At 40.4% G+C, this 12,636-nt stretch overlaps 1 protein-coding gene across 1 annotated transcript in view; it reads right to left on the bottom strand.

The window, feature by feature from the left end:
* The window catches only part of LOC107659103 (zinc finger homeobox protein 3-like), a 164,859-nt gene that overhangs the window by 136,663 nt on the left and 15,560 nt on the right, over nt 1-12,636 (bottom strand). Inside the window, exon 2 of the mRNA XM_016447931.1 lies at nt 2,871-2,941. The gene's annotated coding sequence lies outside the window, so the exon portion shown is untranslated. The remainder of the gene's footprint in view (nt 1-2,870; nt 2,942-12,636) is intronic.

Below are 12,636 nucleotides of genomic sequence, written 5' to 3'. Positions count from 1 at the left end.
GGGAAAGAGAGAGAGGAAAGGAGAGAGAGGCTGCAGCCACAGAAGAGAGAGGTAGAGGGGAGAGAAGGGGAGATCTCACAGAGGCAGAAGGAGGCAGTGCTGAAGGTAAAGCAGTGTGGTGTGGACGTAGAGAAGCGAGCAGGAGCAGCAATTGGGACTGCGTTAACATGCATTCTAATCGTTTTCTCGTTAAGCCGCGGAAGGGAGGGGTGACTAATGAGTCTCGCCGTAAGTATACAAAATAATTTACGGAGAGAGAGGGAGTGGGCGAGAGAGGTAACGTATGAACGAAAACAGGCGCAGGTTTGGCCTGGTGAGTAAATGAGCGTATGTGTGCGCGGGGGGAGGTGGAGGTCTTTAATTGCTGTGGGAGATGGTACGCGATTAATTCTGATTGCTTTGTAAATTTAATTATCATTTATTCTCTCTAGGAAAAAAAATGCCTCTGGTTGACGGGGATGGAATCGCGTACCATAAAATTTACCTGCGAACAACAATACCCGATGACTTCTCGCTCATAAGGAGGCCTGCAAAATATGGCGGCGATCACTTCCGAAGGGAATTCTTAATGAGAAAACATCATACTGAGAACAGGTCCAATGCATTTGATAGTCTTGAGGATATTTGCGGGCCACTTTGAGGATTTTGGTGCCTGATCTTTTCGTAAACCCCAACTGTACACCAGTGGATCATGGTGGAATGTTCAAAAATGGGATATTAATCATTGGGCGTGTATCAGTTCCTCGCTATCGGAGTACAGACACTTTCAACTTTCTACTGACTGAATATTTTTTCACTTTTTGGACAAAAGTCTGGATAATAAACAGAAGAGCTGCTGGTCCTACAATGGAGAACAATGGATGAAGTGAGGGCTGTTTAGAAAAGCAGGCCTGTCTTGCCACTCAGTCACAAGACACACCAGGGGGGATCAGGCACAAGAGCCCAAGGGAGGCCTGTATTGATCCAGGCCAAAATGTATTTCGCCAGCACTGTGGTTTGTGCTCAACTGATGTGCTCAGGGTTGATTGAGGATCAGGCCTGGTCTGCAGGCCATAATGAAGGGAATTGATGCAGATGTCAGACCACTGATCACCTATCAGCCCCACAATCTAAATCCAAAAGAATGAAGCCCTGTATTCTATTTTTGTGGAATGCCTTTGTGTAATGGACATGTACACTTTAACACACAAATTCAAGGCATACACTTCCGACATGACATCATATTGGCTGTAGTGCCCCAAAACATGGATCTAAAAGAGACACAATGATTCAAAGACCTATATTACAGAGTCGGAGACAACAATGGATTGTGATTATGATCGAAACTTTGTTCACCCAAAACTTGTCAATAACTACTCAAGTTGTTCCAAACCCATATGACTTTCTAGAAGGGTTAGCTAGCAGGTGGTCCAAGCTGTTTTTCTCCAGTCAATGAAAGTGAATGGCCACCATTGTTAGGCCTGGTCCCCATCCACTTTTATTGCATGGAGAAAAGCAGCTTGGACGTTTTGCTGAATATCTCCTTTTCAGTTTTCATTTTTGGCTGAACTATCCCTTTAAGTGGTTACACAGACACACCGCAGGTTATTAGCGAGATTATGTTACTCACGCCTGATTCATTGCAGTAGGTGCTACATTAGAGAAATTGAGGTGTGCTGTGGCTCAAAATCCCAAAAACACTTTATTTATACGCATCTAGACCTTCTTACCTGAAATTTAGACTCAAATTTAGGCTGTGGGTATCATCCACTGACATCTTTCAATGATGGATGTGCTACAGCAAATACAATATATTATTGTGCAATTTTAATGTTGGGTATATAGTATATTTTTAGGGAAGAGTGATATGTATACTTTTTAATTAGGAAAAAGAAAACAAATATTTTATGCAAGCTCTATTTTTCATAAAATATTTTTTTGAATGACCTCATTCTTTAATAAAAGATTCGCAAATCTTGTCCTTCTATTTTAAGGAGTGCAAAACGTATTTGTGAAGAATGAGGAACAAAAAGCAGAATTAACTGGTCAGGAAACCTTAACAAGTCAATAAATTAAGGCAATTAGTAAAAACACAACAAAAATGGCTCCCTTGAGACTGTGATGCAGAAAAGCTTCAAAATGAAGGGATCATTAGCAATCTGTGCTAATGGCACAATCTGTAGAGGGAAAAAAACAATGGATAAATGAGGGAATTAAAAGGGAACGGGCTGCAAGAAACAAGGAAAAGGCAGAATATGAAAAGATTTAACTTCCTTAGGCTAGTGTTGCAATAGACAAATATGTCAGTGGGCCACAACAGAGTACTGTATATGTGCACACTTGTGAGTGTAGAACTGTGTGTATCTGTTTGTGAGTAAAATGATCAATAAGAGCCTGTGGCAGTGTGTGTCTGCCAGAATGTTAGCACTACATTACGACTGGATTACAAGGAGATTCCTTTGCAATATGCATGAGTAAGTCCTGCTGAGGGAGCGTTGGCTTGGCCCTGAGACAGGCAGACTGCAGTCCACCTGTGTGTGTGTGTGTGTGTTAAGCACATACCAGCTGTAACAGTTCAGACTCATATGTTTGCTACTCATCACAGCATTTCTGGCTGTGAGAGATAGGGTAATCTTACTGTATCTAAACACTGCGGTAAAGACCTGATCGGTCACTGTAAGTTCGAATGCGAGTGTGTTTTTCAGATTCCCTGTCATATTTTGTAGTAGAATAGAGTGTGATTGGATGTCTGGTTTCGATTTGACACATGAAGTTGTGATGTGACGCTGTCACTCATGTCCTGTGTGTGGTCTAAGCGGGTGTAAAGACTCATGTTAGCCTCATTCACTCAGGTGCTGCTGGGAAATCTGCGCGAGAGTGGGCGTACGTACCGGCAGGCCACCGGAGATCCAGTAGTGTGCACTGTTCAAACGCCGTCTCCCGTCACAGAATGGATCCAAACCTAGAACACAGACACAAAGAGATACAGAAATACAAAGAAAGATGTGTGAGACATAAAAGAAACAGCTGCACTGGGACAGTATTATCAATTTTCTGGGATATGAGTGACAGAGCTTCTCAGAAGCATGAGTTTGTGATTTCACTTGATCTTCTGCACAACCGATGCACCCGTGCCTGGTCTAATTGTGCTATTACTGATTCATGTTTATTAATGCAGTGATGTGTGAAGGTGGCAGGGACAGATTGCTGCTGTTGCTGCAGTGCATGTTTACATGCGCAGCATCAGCATGGGAATCATGAGAACTCTCTTGCACACTCAGAAGCGCATATGCATGTGCACAAACAGCTTGACTGCTAAATGCCGATGCCAGATTGCATGTGTTTCTCAGTGCTAGTGCTGGCACAGATCATTGGTGAGGTAGCAGGAGGGTTGGAGGAGGGGCCGCTGATGGCCCCGTGCCAAGGCCCTTTATTCCCAGAGCCTCTCGTCCCCCTGTGCCCTTGGGCATCTGTTGTAGAGTTATTGTTTTCACTAGCAAGCAATTAGCAACACTACACATTTATTTAGCACTGCTCTAATGCTCCATAATTAGCTTCAGGCCCCAAACAAGGACCACCTTTCCTGCTCTCCCCGCTGTCACGATCACAGCCTGCCATGATTCAGCACAAGCGAGGGAACGCGGGACAGAAAAGTGGAAGAAAGAGCGAGAAAGAGCATTACTAGAGTTGTTAGCAGGGCCAGCTTGTGTGTTGGCTCAGCATTTCTTAAGAGCTCTTTAGGGGCCTGTTGACTGAGCAGTACAGGGAGGAAAGGGCAAACACGGAGCGGTTACACTTTTATAGAATGCTTTGTGGAAAAACACCCCTGACACACACCTCAGCACTGCAGCCCTGTTTGTCATAGGGCCCAAGGGGCCGCACTGGCCTCTCACATGACTGTGAGCAATGACCTTCCAGGGCAGCAGTTTAAGAGAGTACGGCAACCCCACCTCCTCTCCTGTGCTGCTCTCTGGGAAATGGAGTCTCACGCCAGCACAGATATGGACTGAAATGTAGATGAGAACATGGAGCAGGGAGAAATGTCAAACACATAAATACAGTGCTTGTATGAAGAGTGCCACTTGAGAGGAATTGCTATTAGATTTCGTTAATATTTCCATTCTGTTTTATGATTAAAACAACCAGTAACTGACGTTGCCATTGCTTTTTGCCAGAAATTGCCATTAGATTTTACTAATAATTTGCATTAGAGCTGCCAGTGGATTTTGTCAAGATCTGCCAATAATTGCCATTCTTTCTATCTTTTTTTTTTTTTTTGCATTAATTCCATTAGATTTTACACATAGTTGCCATTAGATTTTTGCCAATAATATCCATTAGATTTCTCCTAGAATTTCCATTCGGTTTTGCAATAAGATTAACCAATAACTGTCATGAGATTTTACAATTGGTCATGAAATATTTTCCACTACATGCCATTGCTTTTTGCCAGAAATTGCCATTCGATTTTACCAATAATTTGCATCAGAGTTGCCATTGGATTTTGTCAAGAATTGCCAATAATTGCCATTAATTTTTATGGCATTAATTCCATCAGATTTGTACACATAATTGCCATTGGATTTTTGCCAATAATATCCATTAGATTTCTCCTAGAATTTCGATTCAGTTTTGCAATTCGAATATTAAAATAACTATCGTTAGATTTTAGAATTCTTCATGAAATATTCTCCACTAATTGACATTACTTTTTTGCCAAGAATTGCCTTTCGATTTTGTTTTTACCAATAATGAGCATTAGATTTTGCCATTTGATTTTTGCCACTAATCATTATTGCATTTTGACAAGTATTGCCAATAATTGCCATAATTACTGAATGAATAATGAGTTTCATTAGATTTAACTTTATTTCGTTAGATTTAACATTAAGTTTAACTGGCATAACATTTTTGCCAAAAACACCCCTCAGATTTCACAAGGAATGTCTATTCAGTTTTACAGTTAGATTAAGCAATAACTGTTGATAGATCTTAGATTTTGTCAAAGTGTAAAGAATTCCATTAGATTTTACACATATCATTATTACATTTTTGCCAATAATATCCATTAGAGCCAATAATTATTTTTATTGAGAGAAATTGCCATTTGTTTTGGCTGGTATATACTATAGTTTGCTGATAAAAAAATACAGGTCAACTTTTTATTTATTTATTTATTTTTTGTGGGTGTATATATACATACTACTGAAGTGCTGTGAGGAAAAAAAATTATAATAATGTATGGAAAGATCTTATGCACCTCAATTGTCCAGAGTGAAGCCGATGGCTTATGCTTGTATATGTATATTGTTTATGGAAACAAAGGTCAAAACCAAGTTCAAGTCAATGTGCATATTGCATACATATTCATGCGCCGGCTATATCAATCTATTTCAGCTGAGGCTAGTGGGAGGAGCCCGCTGATGAGGTCAAAAGGGACACAGACACATGAATATCAGAAGCGCACATACACAGCTGCATCGTATCTGGATGCACTCATTACAGAATAAGTAAATAAACCCAAAGGTTGACATACAATTCCAAAATGCTGGTCATAAAACTGAATTTATAATGTTGTCATATGAAATTCAATCAAAGCATAAGTTATTTTCTCAGCCGCCATTCTGAAAAGACAATACTCAATGGAATCGAATTAAAGCACTGCATTTTTGAAAAGGGAAAGGTTCGTGTCCCCAGAAATCACATCCAGCAAAACTGACCTCTGACCTATTTCATTTTAGCATGACGGTCATTATTCAGCAGAAAATTAGAAACGTCCTGCTATTGTCTGGTCCCGCGGTGGGGGCATGGTTATGGAAAGATAAATGCAGCATCTACAAAAGAGCAGCAACTGCACAGATTCAAGAGTCTTTAAGAGAAAAACTACAAGCTACCTGGCTGAGGTATTGGTTTGATGAGCATTTGTGTGTGTACGTGTGTGTGTGTGTGTGTGTGTGTGTGTGTGTGTGTTTAGGTTTATGCTGTGTTATTTGAGGAATAGCTATGCAATTTTGCAAAAAAAGATTGGACATGCGTGTCCTTATGATTACATTTGTGTTTCTATGATTTATCCCACAGATTTTTTTTTTTCATTTGAAACCAAAAATAAAGAGGATGAATCATCTAAATTTGAGACATTCAAGTGCCAAGAAGGAAGAGAGAAAAGGGGATGTCTCTGGTCTCCATGGGCAACAAGGGTTATGCTGTCTTTTCTTGTAAACATGAGGAGAATAGGGACAAAGTGTCTGTTGGTAACAAAGCCATATCAATGAGTGAAGAGGTGACTTGGCTCCACACAGCTTCTCTGCATGGAAGCATCCGGATCGCTCACACATTCACCCATAAATATGCAAATGGATGTAATGTCCCTTTGTTCAATATAGATCTACAATAAAAACAATACTGCATCAGTGCACACGTTCAAAATCTGAATATATAAAAATACAAATTAGCTATTTGTGCTGTGAAACAGCAGGGTATCAGACTTCCCATCTCACATGTGTATCTGTGAATATATTAGTCATATTTTTGGCTTTTCAAAAGGTGAATCACTGTCCATTCTAATGCACATGTGCTAGATGCGAGGGGCACAGGATGCAGATGTTTTAAATGTTATATTTCCATGATTGCTTCTTGCTCCCCATTTCCTGTCTATTGTGTGGGTGCAAGAGGCATTGTGTGGAGCGTCTGAGCACGCGCGGGGCGGGGTGGGGTGGGTCGGTTCAGAAAGGACATCCCCCTGGGAGCTCGTAGCAGCCCCATCTTTTATTAATCAGAGGCCCCTGCGCCACACTCCACGCTTATCACATTTAACAGCCTCAGATGTAGATGCGGCTCTGGGTGGGGTGCCTCCGCTCGAGCTGAGGAGGCCGTCTAGAACGTGTGTGTGCGGGATGGTGGGGGTTTGGGTGCGGACCCATCATGCACTTCCATCACCCAGCTATTGGGCCGAATCACAATACAGCAAATTACCTTCTGCTGACAGGAAAAAATGAGCAGGTCTTCTGTATGGAGGGAAAAAAAAAGGATTGTCAAGAAGAGGTGACACATTGATTGCTTAGTATGCATATCCTGCGGGCCCAGGGTTCGCAGTCTTCCTCTTCTATATAAATGTAGAAGCAGGGGAACGGAGCAGGAGGAGTGAAGGAGAAATTGAAATGCCATGTTAGATTGGAGGGTCTGCTCTCAAACAGGGTGGGTCAACCAACAAATGCACAAACACAAAGGTCTCGCGCGTGCGGATGAAAAGGTAAAGTCTGTGTCGTGCGTGCAGGGCTCTAAGATGTCGTCCCGACACCCTTCCCTTCTTTTTTCTTTTACCTTGTTCTTCTTTCACCCCCCTCCCCTCGTCTCATGTATGTCGTAGCTCAGATGAATCAGTGTCAGTGGTGTTGAGAGCACTTACTGTCAACCTCAGCGCCCCGGGCCACGTCACTGATGGACACAAACTATAAAATATCACCCCCATGGGGAGACATTGTTCAAACTCTTCCCCCACAGCCCTGAGGTGAAGAGCTCACTCTCTTTTTCACTTTCTCTCGGTCTGTGCATCTGGTTTTGTAAGGTCTTCACATGGCCGTGAAGCCAAAATCCAGTTTCTTTGGGACTGGGCTATTGAGATACAGCGGTGGAGCTCAAATCTGTCAAATTGTCAGACTTCTTTGTGCCCCTCCACGCTGGAGCTTGGTTAAATGACACAACAGGAATCACAGATCTGAGACCTCTGACAGCTGAAGACTAGAAGAGAAAAGCAGAAATCTTGATGTCCACTCCAGGTTTAAATAATGTAGCAGGGTGCATGCTGGGATTGCCATCAATCCCAGTCTCTGATGATGGCACTTATTTCAGCTGATAAGTGGAGTAGAAAGCGAGAGGGAGCCGAGGCAGACAGGAAAGGAGGGATGAAGGGAGGGGGAAAAGAGAGAGACGCCCCCCAAAACAACTCCAGTCAATATGGGTCACTGGGCTTCAACTCTCATTTGTGCATCCACAAGGTCAACAACTAAATCACTCTCTCTGCTGAAGTGTCCATGTGTCTATATGCATGTGTGAATAAATGTATATAAGGGTCAATGACATGACCCTCATTATTATTAATATTAGTTTTTCATTAAAAATGCAACTCAAATCGCATATTTTTGGAGGGCATAGTCAAAAATGTCAGGGTGATATAACTGTCCTGATATCTTAAAGAAAATAAATAAATAAATATATATTGTTTTACTTTATTACATTAAGTAATTGGAATAGTCACGTAGTATTCCTTAAAAATGCTTATTAATATTTGGAAAACATTTTTGAGTCAAATAAGAGTACTGCAGAAACGTAGAAAGAGAGAGAAAAAAAAATATATATATACACACATATACACACACACACACACACACACACACACACACACATTATTATTTACTGTCCTTATCATGGGCATGCTTACACTTCATTGACCCATAAAGGGTCAACATCACTGCAAACGTTAATTTATCTCTAATATTTATTCTGATGCATCCTTACACATTAGCACAAAATTGTGCATATTGTGAAATATTGTGCATACTGAGTCAGATATTGACAGTTGACTTCTAACGTCTGTCGCCACTTGACGTATTGAATCAAGCCATATTAGCAGGTAAACGTCAGAAACATTAGTGTGCATTCAGATGCTGGTAACTGCTACTGGCACTGCATTATATTGTGTGTGTGTGTGTGTGTGTTGGGGAATATTTCCTAATTGGACCTGTTTACTGCACTGGCAAACAGTAAGTTCTGGGTTTAGGTCTTGAGTGGGCGGGAAGAGGCGAACACTCTAAATGCGCTGGATCACGAGCAAGTCACTGATTGCAATTTCTTCCTCTCTTTCCTTTTCCTTTCCTTTCTTCCCTTCTGATCAGCCTGGCTTAGCAGTCTCACAGGAGCCCATCTATCTAATGATAATGTGAGAGTCAAGCTGAACTACATAACAAGCTAACTTGTCCAAAAGTCCTCATTACACATAAACAGCATGATATATCTATATGCAAACCATCAATAGTTATGTGCTTTAAAAACCTGTATACTACTTTCAAAGGGAACATATTAACCTTGTGCATAAGTGACGGATTTGAAACATGCTACAGAGAAAAATAAATAAATAAATAGCGCGGAAAAAAATGGGAGATTCAACTGACTCCAATGAGTGTGTGTTAGCATGTTGCTAAGCTACCCTTACAAAAATTAACCATGGTTTTACTATAGTAAAAGTCTAGTAACCATGTTTATTTGGCGGATTGATTACCATTTGTATAACCACAATTTTACTACAAATACCATGGTTAAACTATGGTTAGTGTAGCAAAGCCATGGTTAATTTGCGATTACCATAATTTAACCATATTAACCATGTATGATAATGTGAGAGTCAAGCTGAACTACATAACAAGCTAACTTGTCCAAAAGTCCTCATTACACATAAACGGCATTACATATCTAAATGCAAACCATCAATAGTTATGTGCTTTAAAAACCTGACAGGTTAATTCTTCAATTTATAATGAGTCACTCAGGCAGTCTTTAACGGGGTTATTTCAGCAAATAAGAGGATATACACAGAAAAGCCATAAATAAAAATAATGGAATTCTTGAAAAGAAAACCTTTTTTATAATTGATATAATATTTTAGTATTTCTGAAGTGCACTGCTTATTAATATTTAGATATGTGTGTGTGTATGCAATTATAAAAAATGTAAATATACTGTAAATTGTAACAAACAAATATATATATATATATATATATATATGTTTGTTTTCAATTAACGTTTATAATAACTACTAAAAATGTCAAAACCGCACAAATATGAAAAATTGGTTTTATTTGTAGTAAAACCATGGTTAATTTTCGTAAGGGTAACAACACAACATTACTGTGCATAAATATACAAAAATACTGGATAAAATAACTACATTGAACTAGATTATTATAGCTACTTTTCCGTATTCAGTGAAATACACTATTTACTTAATCTTATTTAGACTCTGTCTACCATTTTGGATTATTTATTTAAGTTTACCACAATTAGGTATCTTATTATGCTACTGCCTACTTAAATTATGGAATAGCCTTCATGTCAGAAGCTATTCCATAACGTAGGCAGTGTTGCTATCTAGCATTAGTACAGACCTGATTCTGACATGGTAGGGTTTCCATCAGAGATGTCCTTCCGTGGATGTAGTAGGGTGAACAAATATGGTGGTGGTTGGAGGACACAAGTGTCAGCTGTGACTGGTGATGTCTGTGTAAGTGTGTGTGTAAGTTAAGGCTGGTGATGTGAGCAATGGGTGTGAGTTCTGAGTGATGAGATACTGTTCTTCTAGGTGACCTTTCCACCTGTAACCCAAACGTCTGCTATCAGCACTGTCCCCTCTGTGCCGGGCCCGTGGTGAGTCGACACTGAGGCCGGCGCCCAGAGACTCATCCATAATTCCTGATGAGCGTAATGCCATCTTAACTTCATAATTATGTGCTATTCCTCCACCTCCAGTGCAGCCAATGACACCAGTAGATGCACACTGCCCTAATGAGCAGCTCGGATGAGGAGGAGGGGGGGGGTTGGGATTGAGCGAAACGATAAGAGCAGAACAGGAGTTTTAGAGAAATGGAAGATAAAACGTTGTAATGTACAAAGGTGGCTAGGGCTGGGGAAGGTTTACTGTAAAAAAAGGCCATAAAAATCTAATAAATATCCCACAGCATCTTTCATGCCGGCCCTTTTCTGAACACTATTATTAGAATTTTTTTTATTCCATTCTGGCAGCGGGCCACACACAGGCTCATAACAAATTGGCGACCTAATGTGTCGCGAAGAGGTTCAAGAGGCGGCCGGAGGAGGCCAGGGGGAAGAGTCGCTCTCTGTAAAGACCTGACACAACAGAGAAAAACAGGGCCATTAAAAATCAGACTCCCTAATAAATGCAACTCCACTAAAAAATAATGGTCGGCTTGTGATGAGGGTCAGCCTCGTTTGCGAGCTCGGTGCAACCTCATTCTCCGTGTTCATCTTCCGTACCGACATAAGAACAGCGTCGCCCGCCACCGATACAAACTGGGTTCGAATGCAAATAACAACATCCTGTTTCTCATCTGTAAATGGGCAATTAGCACTGACACTTTTTGTTTTAAATGTTCCACCTTTAATTGTTACTGAAATGTCAGAGTTTTATTTAGCTGTGAGATGAATAATAAATAAGGCGTAATTACTGTCCTAAATGAGCTGCATGGGTCAGTCTCTCTCCTTCTCTCCCCAATTAGATGTTGTAATTCGTTTTTCTGATAGATCAGGAAGGTCTGGGGGGCCCTGGTAAGTGCGTGAGGGGTGAGACAACTTTGTACAGCCCCCCGTGTGCTGTTCATTAATGCCATAGCTGTGGGTGAAGCTCTTTTATGACCCCCCTTCCCTTTCCACAAAGACGTGAAAGACTTATTTATATAGCCTCAAATATGATTTTAGCTACTAATGTTGAGGGTGTAATGATTTTCGCAAGACCTGCAATGCAAAACTATTGTAGAAGAAGCTTGAAAATAAAACAAAGATTACTGTAATATGTTTTAAAAGAAAATACCATTTCAGACTTTCTAATTCAAAATTGCATGTTTAATTCAATGTGTAGCTTGCCACTTATGAGTGAAAATTTATAGCTGCAAATATGATTTTAGTTACTAATAATGCTTTTTGCAAGACTAGCTATGCAAAACCAGTCTAAAAAAGATTCTAAATCAAAAGATTGTAATAGGTTTTAAAAGAAAATACTACTTTATCTACTTTAGAATTGTATGTTTAAGTGACGTGACATGTGGCCAAGTATGGTTACCCATACTAGGAATTAGTGCTCTGCATTTATCCCATCCTAAGTGCACACACACAGCAGTGAACACACACACACTGTGAACACACACCCGGAGCAGTGGGCAGCCATTTATGCTGCGGCGCCCGGGGAGCAGTTGGGGGTTCGGTGCCTTGCTCAAGGGCACCTCAGTCGTGGTATTGAAGGTGGAAGAGAGCGCTGTACATTCACTCCCCCCACCTACAATCCCTGCCGGTACAAGACTCGAACCCGCAACCTTTGGGTTACGAGTCCGACTCTCTAACCATTAGGCCACGACTTCCCCAAGTCATATTGACTTGTTTAGTTCAATATGATACTTTTTGTTACTTGGTAATTATTTGTGTAATTTACTAGAAATTTCTGAGTGAAGATTTATAGTCTGAAATATGATTGTAGCTACTAATGTTGAAGGTTTAATGCTTCTTGCATGACTAACTATGCAAAACTATGTCTCCAAACTAAATTTTTATGTTTTCTTAAGTAAATATTAGTAGTGCTTACTCATGCAAAACATGACACTGCAAGGTGTTTGCCAGAATAGCTGCCAGTTTGGTTTTTAGCATGTCGCTCTGCAGTTGCTAGGGTGTTTTGGGTGGTTGCTCACTATTCCTAGACAAAAATCAGAAGTTGGATTGCTTAAAAGCTGTATATTCTGAGAGATCATGTCCTTGGTGCAAACAATGTAGGACAGTTATTGGTACATTTATGTCCTGTTGGAATGATCATTATATATATATATATATATATATATATATATATACAGGGGGAAAGTTACTTTTAAAAGTAATGCATTACAA

The sequence above is a fragment of the Sinocyclocheilus anshuiensis genome, unplaced genomic scaffold, assembly GCF_001515605.1.
Source record: "Sinocyclocheilus anshuiensis isolate Anshui unplaced genomic scaffold, SAMN03320099.WGS_v1.1 scaffold87, whole genome shotgun sequence".
Classification (NCBI taxonomy): Eukaryota; Metazoa; Chordata; class Actinopteri; order Cypriniformes; family Cyprinidae; genus Sinocyclocheilus; species Sinocyclocheilus anshuiensis.
This window is presented reverse-complemented; position numbering and strand designations above follow the sequence as displayed.